The sequence below is a fragment of the Amblyomma americanum genome, chromosome 5 (assembly GCF_052857255.1).
Source record: "Amblyomma americanum isolate KBUSLIRL-KWMA chromosome 5, ASM5285725v1, whole genome shotgun sequence".
NCBI classification, from domain to species: Eukaryota; Metazoa; Arthropoda; class Arachnida; order Ixodida; family Ixodidae; genus Amblyomma; species Amblyomma americanum.
Window position 1 is genome coordinate 173,110,127 of NC_135501.1, and position 11,118 is coordinate 173,121,244.

General features: G+C 46.2%; 1 long non-coding RNA gene across 1 annotated transcript; it reads left to right on the forward strand.

Annotated features, from left to right (window-relative positions):
• Positions 1–1,564: 1,564 nt before the first annotated feature.
• LOC144135310 (uncharacterized) lies at positions 1,565–4,169 on the forward strand. The gene is made up of 3 exons (XR_013315444.1): positions 1,565–1,891; positions 2,629–2,788; positions 3,955–4,169. It is a non-coding gene; the product is annotated as an uncharacterized LOC144135310 (long non-coding RNA).
• Positions 4,170–11,118: the final 6,949 nt, after the last annotated feature.

The window sequence follows — 11,118 nt, forward strand, 5'->3', positions numbered from 1 at the left end:
TGGGGAATTGGCTAACCTCGCCGCTGTGGCTCAGCTAATCTGGGCCATTTCTCACGTCATTCGAAAACCGCGCGCTTCCTGGAGGACGCCGAGCGACGTCAATCAAATCGTGACAATCCGTGACGAGCGTGTCACCTGACATTCTCTGCCCCGACCGCGCTGGAGCAGCGAAGTGGCGAGGAGCACTGCAGCACAGGTGGGGCTGTGATTGTTGCGTGGTACGTGCTTCACAGTGTCGCGATTTGGTTGATGTAGCTTAGCGCTCTCCCGCAATCACGTGGTTTTCGAATGGCGTCAGAAATGGCCCAAGTTAGCTTAGCCACAGCGGCAAGGGTAATTGCGTTTTTTTTTTCAAAATTCTAAAAACTGATATGGCTGTTACTAACTACCGGCTACAAATTTCAGAATGCAATCAAGAGCCTATCGGTAATAGTTCAAAAATTAGTATTAAAATTAAGCTATTTAATATACTAGTTAACATAATTCCCCCGTTTCTGATGCCCGTCAACATTGGTGTTACTATGCCGCAAAAAGCTTCCCTTTCCTCATACCTCAAAAACAGTTTGAAAAAATTTTGGACCTTCTAAAAAAACATCCGGTATACTCTATACGCTGATTACAAAAAAGGCAAGGTGTAATTATGACCCCAAGGTATGATTAGCAACGTGATGTCTGAAGGCTAGTGGATCTCTCTTCCGAGCTACAGTCATCGCAGCAGTTTTTTTTTCGGTATTAATCGCAATTCCCCAGGTCGAACACTAGGTTAGTATTTTACTGAGTGATGAGTTTCAGCTTATTTTATCATAAAAAGAGGATACTTACTCTTAAGCTATGCCTTAAGGGTATGACGCGATAATGTTAATGCGTTAATGCCCGTACGGCTCATGGCTCAGTGGTCCAGCGGTTAAGCGGTTAAGCGATGTGTCACTGTCCGGCGATGGTACGCGCTGCCACCGGTGTGCCTTGTGAGGCCCAGGTTGGTCTTCCCCAGCAACGTCCAGCGACCAATGAATAATTGAACTGCCCCCTGCCAAGGTAAGCAGTTTGCTCACAATCCGATGGGCAAATTCTGATGATGCCCCAAGGTCACGTGATCTATGTGGCCCACTGCCTTCTAGGCTGCTTCTCTGGCGATTTTTAGGGGGGGGGGGGGGGGGGGGGGTAGTGCCCATGGTGAACGACGCCGACGACGACGCGAGGTTTTTTGCGACACGAGCTTTCGTCCATGAAATAAGTATTTTACTTATATTATCGACCATGAAAAGGTTTATCTGAAAAACTCTCTGTGCCTTCCAATTCTTGGTCAATCTTCCTTGTGGGCATGTGCCTTTGTGTGAGGGTAACAACAACAACGAGCTTCATAACGCTGCCGCGTTAAAAATGAGCCCGACAACAACGCCGGGAGTGTGTTGATATCTTCCAGTCGTCTACAGACACATACCCACAGTGTGGGTTCAGCCGAAAATTGGGAGTGTGTCTCCCGTACCTTTGTACAAGGTACGGCACGTTTTTCCTCATCATCTTAGTTTAGTGTGCTAGTTCTGCCTAGAGGAAGAAGAGGACTTCCAGGCTCCTTGCATGCTGAGAATCAGCTCTGGAAGTTATCGCAGGCTACGACCGTAACCCCAACGGTCCGCAACTCAGCCTTGCCCTAAACGACACCGGTACCACGCCTCTCTGTCAGCACCTACCGGGCAGTCGGCTGGGTCTCAAGAATCTGGTCGTCTCCGACGGACACCTGTTTGCGTCCTCAGTCCCATTTCTTCAAGGAGCCAGCAGACCAACTGCGTCCGGCCCGCAGTCTAGACTTCTTGACTACTGTCAGGTCGTTTGGACCTGCCCATATCCTGGCCGACAGGGTCAGCCTGCTGACTGGATCGTCGAATGGAAGGTCAGGTGGGAAAGACGTGGAGTAGTCCAAGTAATTGCACGCACTTGTTATAGATTTACTCATGCATCTAATATACATTATCCATTTCGCTTACTTTATATCTCCTCCATCGAATTACGGCCGCAGCGGTTGTGGTAAGAAGAAAGTTTTAGCAGTGAGTTCCCTGGCATAAGACCACAGAATAATCGTATTCTGCAAAGTGCTTTCGAGTTTCAAAAAAGCAAGAGGCTTATGCACGTGAAGGAGAACCGTAGAGATGACCTGTAGCATCAGGGTTCTATAAAGAAATGCCAGATCCGTCAAACTTCACAACATTCACAACTCGAAGTTTTATGTAAAGTATCTGCTATTGCCAAGCAGCAGCGGCGGCTGCTTCCAGAAGCAAAGCCGCTTTCGTGTGCACACTGGTAGCGCCACGCAGAGGTTGGCACCGAAGATTATTCGCTCCTGGTCGGTTAGGTATCATAGTTGCTCTAATGTTATATGCATCGCAATAAGATGTCTTACGCAAGAATTGACAGACATGGCAGGATGGCTGCACTCAGGCGGATGCTAATGAGTTGTTGCTCCCTTATTAAACCGTCTATGTTAACCGCAGTCATGCGCACTCAGGCTGAGAAGTGTTCTTATATTTCAATGGGGCACACACTCAGATGTTCACGCCATTGCGAACCGTTGATCTTCCACTTCCACTGGCTTCAATTACTCTTCTACGCTTTCCCTTTCTGCTTTTCCAGGGCCCTGCCGTGGTTTCTCCAGAAGGGCCTGTACCACACCACGTGCCTCTGGTTGTGCCACGTTTTTCTCCACCGGACTTCCCTCCTCACAAGCCACCAATGCCACCACACAGGACAAAATATGTGTCAACACGTCCATCACCGACCGGGTCTTCTAGCTGTAAGTGTGCATTCGTACTTTCGGCGCGCAGGTTAAGCACAGATGAAGGAACGGGGTTAAGATCGAAAGCTGAGAACGTTGCTTGACGTTTCCACTTTTAGAGGCGCAACACAAACACGGACAGGAAACACATAAACATATATAGAGAACAAAACGCACTCACAACTGTTTATTGCACAAAGACAGCCTACGTGACTTTCTGTAGTATACAGCCAGCACAAATAATGCCTGGGGCCAAGTGTTCGCCGGACAAATAGATACTATTCCATTCGGAATCGGGAGAACGACATCCACCCTGAACCCTTTAGGTGTACTTTTTAACAGGGTGCGAAACCCTGTATGCGTGCGGGATCACGCTACACTTTATTTCCTGTCCCGGCGAACCCTTCAAACCCGATTTTGTGGAGGGAACTTAGCCATCTAGCACGTTATTCCAGAAAGAGCAGAGTACGTGAATAGTAAACCAGAAACAACGAAGCCTACGTACCTACTGGTTGAAACTTACTGCTATTCAGTGATTTATCGACAGGAAAAAGGTAAATATGCTGAGTCGTGTGAATGTGACCTCCCCCGGTGACATGACTTAATAAGCGCATGGCCATAGCAGGTGTAGATGGAGATTTGTGCCTGCTCCACAGCTCACGAGAACCATTGATCTCTAGCTCCACGGCTGCACTCGCATTATATACCACCAGTTATGCCCTGTCGCACCTGTCGATCGTACGGTGGTCCGCAAGCGTGCTTTCACACAGTCGCTCTTTACCCTGCCAAACCGACAGCGAATTCCAGCACTAGCTCTATCTCTCAGATTATTCGTGGTCATACGGCGTCGTTTGTTTTTTGTTTGCGTGCTCTCGTAAGAAGCAGAGAAGCTACTAAGACTCGGAGTGTTCTTCCCCCAGCACGTTTTCATCTCCGCTGTTACCGCTCTGATTCCTCCTTTCCAGCTGCTCCGCTATGTATGCAAGTGAGAAGCTGGACACTTTTTCTTGTTCGGCAGCTGTTACCCTCGTTAAACTGACTTCCTCGCCCCCAGTGGCAGGCATGCCGGGCATCGGCAGTCCATTGTCGGCCAGCTGCCCATGGTCTCTCCGGTGAAGGATAACCCGCAGGTCTTCCTTCGGCCTAAGGTGAAATCATGTCCTTTCTCCTTTGCACATTGGCAGAGTCTCGGTGACGGAGCTGGTCTGCATAGTGGGAGACCTCGCCGTCCTCCCGGCGATGGTGCCCCCCGACAGCCTGCGCCACTACCTCTACTACAGCGACGTCGTGGTCTCCAAAGGGACGCTGCACGGCTCCCGCATCTAATCCAGCTGGAAAATGTTCCGGACGCAGATCCACAAGCGCAACACTACCAAGGGCGGCATATGTGCGCTCGACACCAAGTGAGAGAGACGCTAGTAGAGAAATCATGTTTTAACTGTTCACGTATCACTGTTCGTCCGCTGCAGTTTACTGCTCTGGTGCGAGTACAGACGTAACGTGCGCAGAGCCGTGAAAAAGTGACTAACACCCCAGATTTAACCGATACAAATGTTGCCTATTGATTGTTTGGTACTGTACGATGCAAAAAGTGTAAAATAAAACATTCGTTGATTGATTGATTCATTCATTCATTCATTCATTTTTTTCTCACTGTACAGTGAAAACGAAGCCGAGAGAGAAGCCATTCATACACAGCCCAACGTGTCCATGGCTCCCTTTAGCAGGGAATGACAGCACCGAATAACAGCACACGACAACACGCACAAAGACGCAACTAGCTCCGTCACGTACAAAACAAAATAAACAACAAAACTGAAAACGTATCAGTACCTACAAGCATAAACCGAGCGCACAACACACAGTAAATCACAATATTAGAGTATCTGACAAAGATGGCAGTGAAATCAGAAAGCTTCAGTTAAGGAAAGCCGCTACCCCGAATGATATAGTGATTTAATAAACGCGGTAACTGATCATGAAGCATTTGTGGACAGTAATTAGTGCAGCAAGTTCCAATTTCCCAACACACTGTTCACCTTGCGGTGCAAACGGAATCGGCTGAACACTGCCTGGCAATATCAATAGGGGTACTCTCTGCCCACTTATTACTAATATAGCATCCCATTTAGAAGAGATTCTTGCCGGGCGAGTTGGTGCTTGGCTATTATTAAGAACACTTCTTAAAAACTCCATTCCATGACAACCTTCACTTATATAGACCACTAACTATGAGTATACTGAACTAAATTATTTAGGAAGCCGAAGGGTAGACTCTAAATATGGTACGTTAACAATAACTCATGAACTTTTTTTGGGTTATAGGTAGATTTTTAGATTACGTTCCGTTATTGGAGCCCCACACTAGAAATGAGTAAATTAGGAAGGATTCAAGCAGGCATCTATACATAATTCAGTTCACTCTTTGATGTGAGATATACAGGTTTTTTTATTATTCCTGTCATACTGCTCATTTTATTCAACACAATATTTACATGATCATTCAAGTGTAAATTATTTGAAATAAACCTATACCAAGTTTTGTTTCTCTTTGGTCAAGTCTATGCACTACCTCTGCAACACGAAAGGTGTTTGATGCCGAGCAGGTTGCTTAGCGTGAATAAGACACTGAGCCAAGGTAGTCTATCTCTTAATTAGTACAGTTACCATGCAAAAGTACTGCTCACTGGGCAACAACACCCTTTAGCTAAAACGAGCTGTTAACTCATTAAACTTGCATCTGCTTACACTCTATTGCTGCGCGTTGAGCAAACACGTGAAGTGTGGAGTGTGTGGCGTGGAATACAGATTTTATGTTTGATAAAAAATTCACGCAAAAGAATTGGAAGAAAGGGACGTTGTAAAAGACAAGGAGGAAGCGTTTGTCCTCCTCAGCGCATTGGTCAAACGATGTTTCTACCATATTTGCGCAGATACTCTCGTTCCAGACTCCATTCAAAATTTATCTCAATAAATCGCTGCGCGCCTAAATCTGGTGACAGCTCCTGAAGCGGTTCTTGTTTCCTGTTCCAGGTATGTGAACGTTCACCATTTCGATGAACCGAAGTTGATGATGGAACTTAACTTGTTCGCCAGTATGAACCTGAAGCATGACAGCCCTCTCAACGTTGTGGCGAAGAGAAAGAACCTGGTGGCCCTTATGGACAAGGCCCAGCAGTTGCTGCAAGCAGCTGCACGATTCTCGACGGATTTTGGTCTTCGTGAAATCTTGTCAGTGATCCGGATCATCGAATATACCAATACATGTGCTATGGAAGTGAATTCGTCCCATCATTAAAACCGCGCGAGGAATTTAGTGCGCACCGAGGGCTGAGTATGATTTGTGCATTCATTCGGAAGCATTGACAGTGCAGTTTAAATTATAAACTGAAATGGTGCAAAGCACCTAAAAGAGGTAGAAGATAAATCATAGTGAAAAGGTAACGCTGGCTGGCTTCCATTTCGATCGGCTGCACGTTCGATAGGCAAGCTTGGCTGCTTCAAACCTCATTAGAAGACGTGACTTCAGGCATCTTCACAGATATGGTCACAAGGGGTTAGGACAGGACACGCGCTACTCCTATCTTTCGCTCTTGTGTACTATTTCAGCCTTTGCCCTGTTTTCTTTTGTTGTGTCCATGTCTTCCTGATCAATTAAAGAGGCTCCAAATGGTGACCTAGCAACCAGCTCAAATAAACACTCAACGGGAGACGTGGACAGAGATTTTCCTTTCAGGCCGGCGGTAGATTTCACCTAACGTTGCAGAGCAAACTTTAAAAATGAGGTGCTTCAACGCGGTTCCTACTGTGTCCCAATCTGCGTCCTATAACCATTGTTTTTCTTCAGGTGCAAAACCTGAAGAGGAGTAGCGACCAGCCTACAAAGATGTCCTGGCTGCTGCTGAACACTCACCTCTGTGACAGGACGGGAAAGTGCGAGTCTGACCCCTTCCATAGGGTCAACGTCATCAAGAAAGATTTGTTTAAGATCCCTTGAAGTCAGGCCATGCCCAACCTGACTCTTGCGGAAAAAAGAGTTGCCATTATCGGGAAAGTGGACTCAGCACCACTGGTGTGACAACATCTTAAACAGAATTACTATTTTTTAGCTGCACGGCGTTTTATAGGTGTACCTCATTTTTTTTTTGCCTTATGAGATCCACTGGCTTAAGCATAGAAGGCAAGGTTGAAGCGAGCCACGTCAAGTATGATTACTTACACTAAAAATCGGGTCGCTCAAAGCTAGTGCGATGGTTTTTAACAATAAACCCTGATATACTCGAAGGTAGTGAACTGGCGCCCCCTTATGTATGTATCGCCATAGCACAGAAGACATGCCTGAGAAATACCTTAAAACTTCACCTCAGTTCCTTGTACTTAATGCATGAGCATTCGCATTTTAGCGTGAATCTCGCGCTTGTCACGTGTAGGATACCGAGAGAGATTCACGTCTGTTGGACACCGAGAGAACTTCAGGAAAGACTGCTTTCATCTTTCTACAATTTATAATGTGTAGAAGGTACCGTATTTTCTAAGCGCTTCACATCTGAAAATGCCGAACATATGAAAGGGGCAGGCTTGTAAAGAATAAAAATATCAGCAGTCTCCAGTGGTGGTGCTGTTTCAACTGATCAGTACCTCTCTCAAAAAGCGGGATGCTCGAACACAAAGCTATTTTTCAATGAAATAGTTATGCACTCTTACAAGCGCGCACACTACCCACGTGCCTAAGTCTGGACGCTTGCAAAAGCAAGCGTATTCATCAACAATCATTTATTTACCCTTGAAGAGCCCCTACTGGAGATTTACTTTAATAGGAGGTGTGTACAAGATAAACAAAATTCAATCAAATGAATACTATGGTTAAACAATAATAACACAAAACAACATAAAAGCATCATCAGAACTATTATGCAGATCATGACATGAACGTGTAAGGCTTATTTTATTCACCTATTTCCTTTTCATGAATATGCTCAGCAAGAAGAGAGCAACATCGCCCGGCCTTGCGTTTTCAAACATTGCAAGAAGTAGGCATTGTTGGTGCCCGTTGGAAAGGGGGCATAATTTAGACGCTTATCTGGTCTGGAGCGCAATGTTGCCGTAACATTTCATTGGGAATGAATTACCAGAATTCCTTTAGTTCGAATGTTATTTTTTCCTGGTGGAATGGGTGCTCTTGTGTAGAGAAACAATGATGTTATTACAGAATATAGCCACACTTCGCAGATCTACTTTTTTGCGTATGGACTACGAGACTTTTTTTTTTCAGGGCGTTTTCGACTAGTACAACTCAAGCCTATAGAAAGCCTCGACAAACGCTTTCAGTTTCAGCTGCTGCCAGTATGTGTCCCATGCGGCTGAACGTCCATAGTTATCACGGGAACTTGGAGCGCTTGCTACACCCCGTCGATTTTTATGGGTGTCAAAATTACTGAGTACAAGTAGACCGTAGTACAAACGCAGGGACCATACTAAGTGCGATTTTGCCACGCGTAAGGCCAGCAGGCCATCCCAGTTAATATTTCTGCGAAGAATATCACAGCGCTCAAAAAGGTTTCTCTCAATTACAAGTGAAAATATTGCAAAAGATTTACGTTGTATCTACTTCTGGCGGCTACAGATGAGGCTAGTTGCTAATGTCCCGGAAAACAGGTTTGAGCCTGTGTGGAAGTCGAAGAACCTACAGCAAAACAAAACATTCTAGTGGGCTATATACATGGTCCAAAGTTGTCCTTGAGCTAAAGGTTTGGAATCAAGCGACGTGTTTCTGAGAGTGCCCTGAATCGTCCTAAGCAAATCATCCGCCTTTTCCTGCAGCAAATAACTCTGCCTGAACACCCCGTCTCACTTAACGCTGCCTTTTTGATAGAAGAAGCGTATTCCGCGGACTAAGCTAGAATAAATGTCCCAAGTTTAATGCTGCATTTACCACTTTTATTTCAGACGGCGCTCAACGCACCAAATGCAGCTGATGACGGCTGCTTATAGGGACAACGTGGTGAGGCACGTTGTTAGTTATCGATTCACGGTTTGCGTGCCTTCACGACCGACCTTCCGCGGTGGCTCAATGGTTGGGGCACTCGGCTACTGATCAGGAGCATCCGGGTTCGAACCCGACCGCAGCGGAGCGTTTCGATGGAGGTGAAACGCAAAGGTGCCCGTGTGCTGTTCGATGGCAGTGCACGTTAAAGATCTACAGGTGGTCGAAATTGTTCCGGAGCCCTCCACTACGGCACCTCTTTCTCGCTTTCTTCTTTCACTCTCAACTTCCTCCCTTCCTTTATGGCGAATTTCGACCACCTGGGGATCTTTAACGTGCTCTGACAACACACAACACAAGGGAGCCTTTTTCGTTTCGCCTCCATCGAAACGCGAAAGGCGCCCGTGTGCTGTGCGATGTCAATGCACGTTAAAGATTGAAAATTGAAAATGGTTTTTTTTCTTGGGGGGGGGGGGGAGAGGGGGAAATGGCGCTGTATCTGTCTGACATATCGGCCGACACCTGAACCGCGCCGTAAGGGAAGGGATAAAGGAGGGACTAAGAGAGGAAAGGAAGATAGAGATGCCGTGGTGGAGGGCTCCGGAATAATTTTGACCACCGAGGCCTCTTCAGCATGCGCTCACATCGCAGAGCACACGGGCGTCGTTTTAGTTTCGCCTCCATCGAAACGCGGCCGCCTCGGCTAGGACTGAACCCGCATATTCGGGCTCAGAAGACGAATGCTCAACCAGAGAGCCACAGCGGGCGGTCTGTGGCGCAACAAATGCTCGCTCGCCAGGCGCGCCAACTAGAAACATTGCCACGTAATATCTGTGACTAGCGCTACGTGAGTGAACGGTCCTTTTCTACGTACAAGTATCATAAGCAAAATTAAGGGAACTCCCCTGGTCCCGCAGTGATTTCCGAACCATGCCAAATTGTATGCATGCACCACCTGACGAAGCACTTCTGTTGTCGAGACTGTCGCACTGGTTAAGGTTAGGTTAGGTTACGTGTGGTCTCGACACAAGAAGCGCTTCGTCCGGTTGCGCCTGCATGCAATTCGGCATGCTTAAGCATGCGCTGGGGTGTCTCTTACAGTTGCTCACAATATAATTGCCTGCTAAGCGCCTCTGCTGTGACTTGACCGTGGTTCAACTGAGAAACGCCCAGCGCAAGGAATAATCGGATGAAGTGGTTGAATAGTTAATCGCCGTGTAATATCGCCACCCCTGTCTTCATCAGGCACGACAAACCGAAGCAACAGAAATTATTGTAGGAGGGGAGTCTTGCAATAAACGAATGTGGCGTAATATTTCCAGGTGGTACTTTGAAAAAAATAGGATAGCTTATCACATAACATAACATGTAAAAAGAACATTTATGACAAAGAAATTGCCTATATGTGTAATAGAACTTCCTAGTAAATTAATGCCGTTAACAATAAACACAGGAGAAGTGACTCACCGCTGCTAGTTAGCCTTTTAAGAGCCGAAACTAAGTGCGGCACGGGAGTATTCAATAGCATAACTACGTAATTCCTTAAATTTTCTTATGCGATTATTTATTGCCCCAGTGCCCCACACTCTGATTTAACTCCGTTAAACTCCGTGATGATGACGATACCGAGAAACGAGTTGAATAGCTTTGTCTAGACATACAATATATTAGATCCCGAAAAAATATCGCATATTTATTTCAAACAAGCTCGGTTCGAGTACAAAACTTAATAAGCAAGTTTTTCCTTCAATAACGTGAATCTCAAGTGTTCCCTTCGACCCGTGACGAGGCTCTGTGATACAAACACACCAGTAAGGAATTCTGCACACGGCTCTGTGACTACATTCAGACACTACCCAAACCCCGCCCTCAACTCAGTGTCGCCCAGACTCATATTCTGTTCAAGCTTCACACCTATACCCTTGTTACCCCAGCTCGCCTGCACCTCTTTCCCATGCGGTCTAAGCCCTCTTGCACCACTTTCCTCATGCTGTGCAAATCTGGAGCACTGTCTTTTTCCAGTGCCTAGTAGCCTTCCGAACTCCTTTCTTCCCCTACCCCACCCTACCTGGAGTACCTGGCTGACGTCGGACCAACTGGACGATCAGCGTGCTTTGGTGCTCCACAGCCAGGATATTTTGAGCGCTTAATATGTCGCTATTGAATAAAATGCTTTTTTGCCTCTTTCTCTCAAGTAAGCAAGCCGCTCAAAATTGCAAATTCTCGCAAGAACTTGTAGCAGTTCAAATATTTCTCACCATGAAAATTTCCTATTTCGACTCTCTATACACAATGCAATGATTAACCGAAACGTGCGTGCGACATCCCGCGAATGCTAGTATTATTATTGTTATTATATTATTAT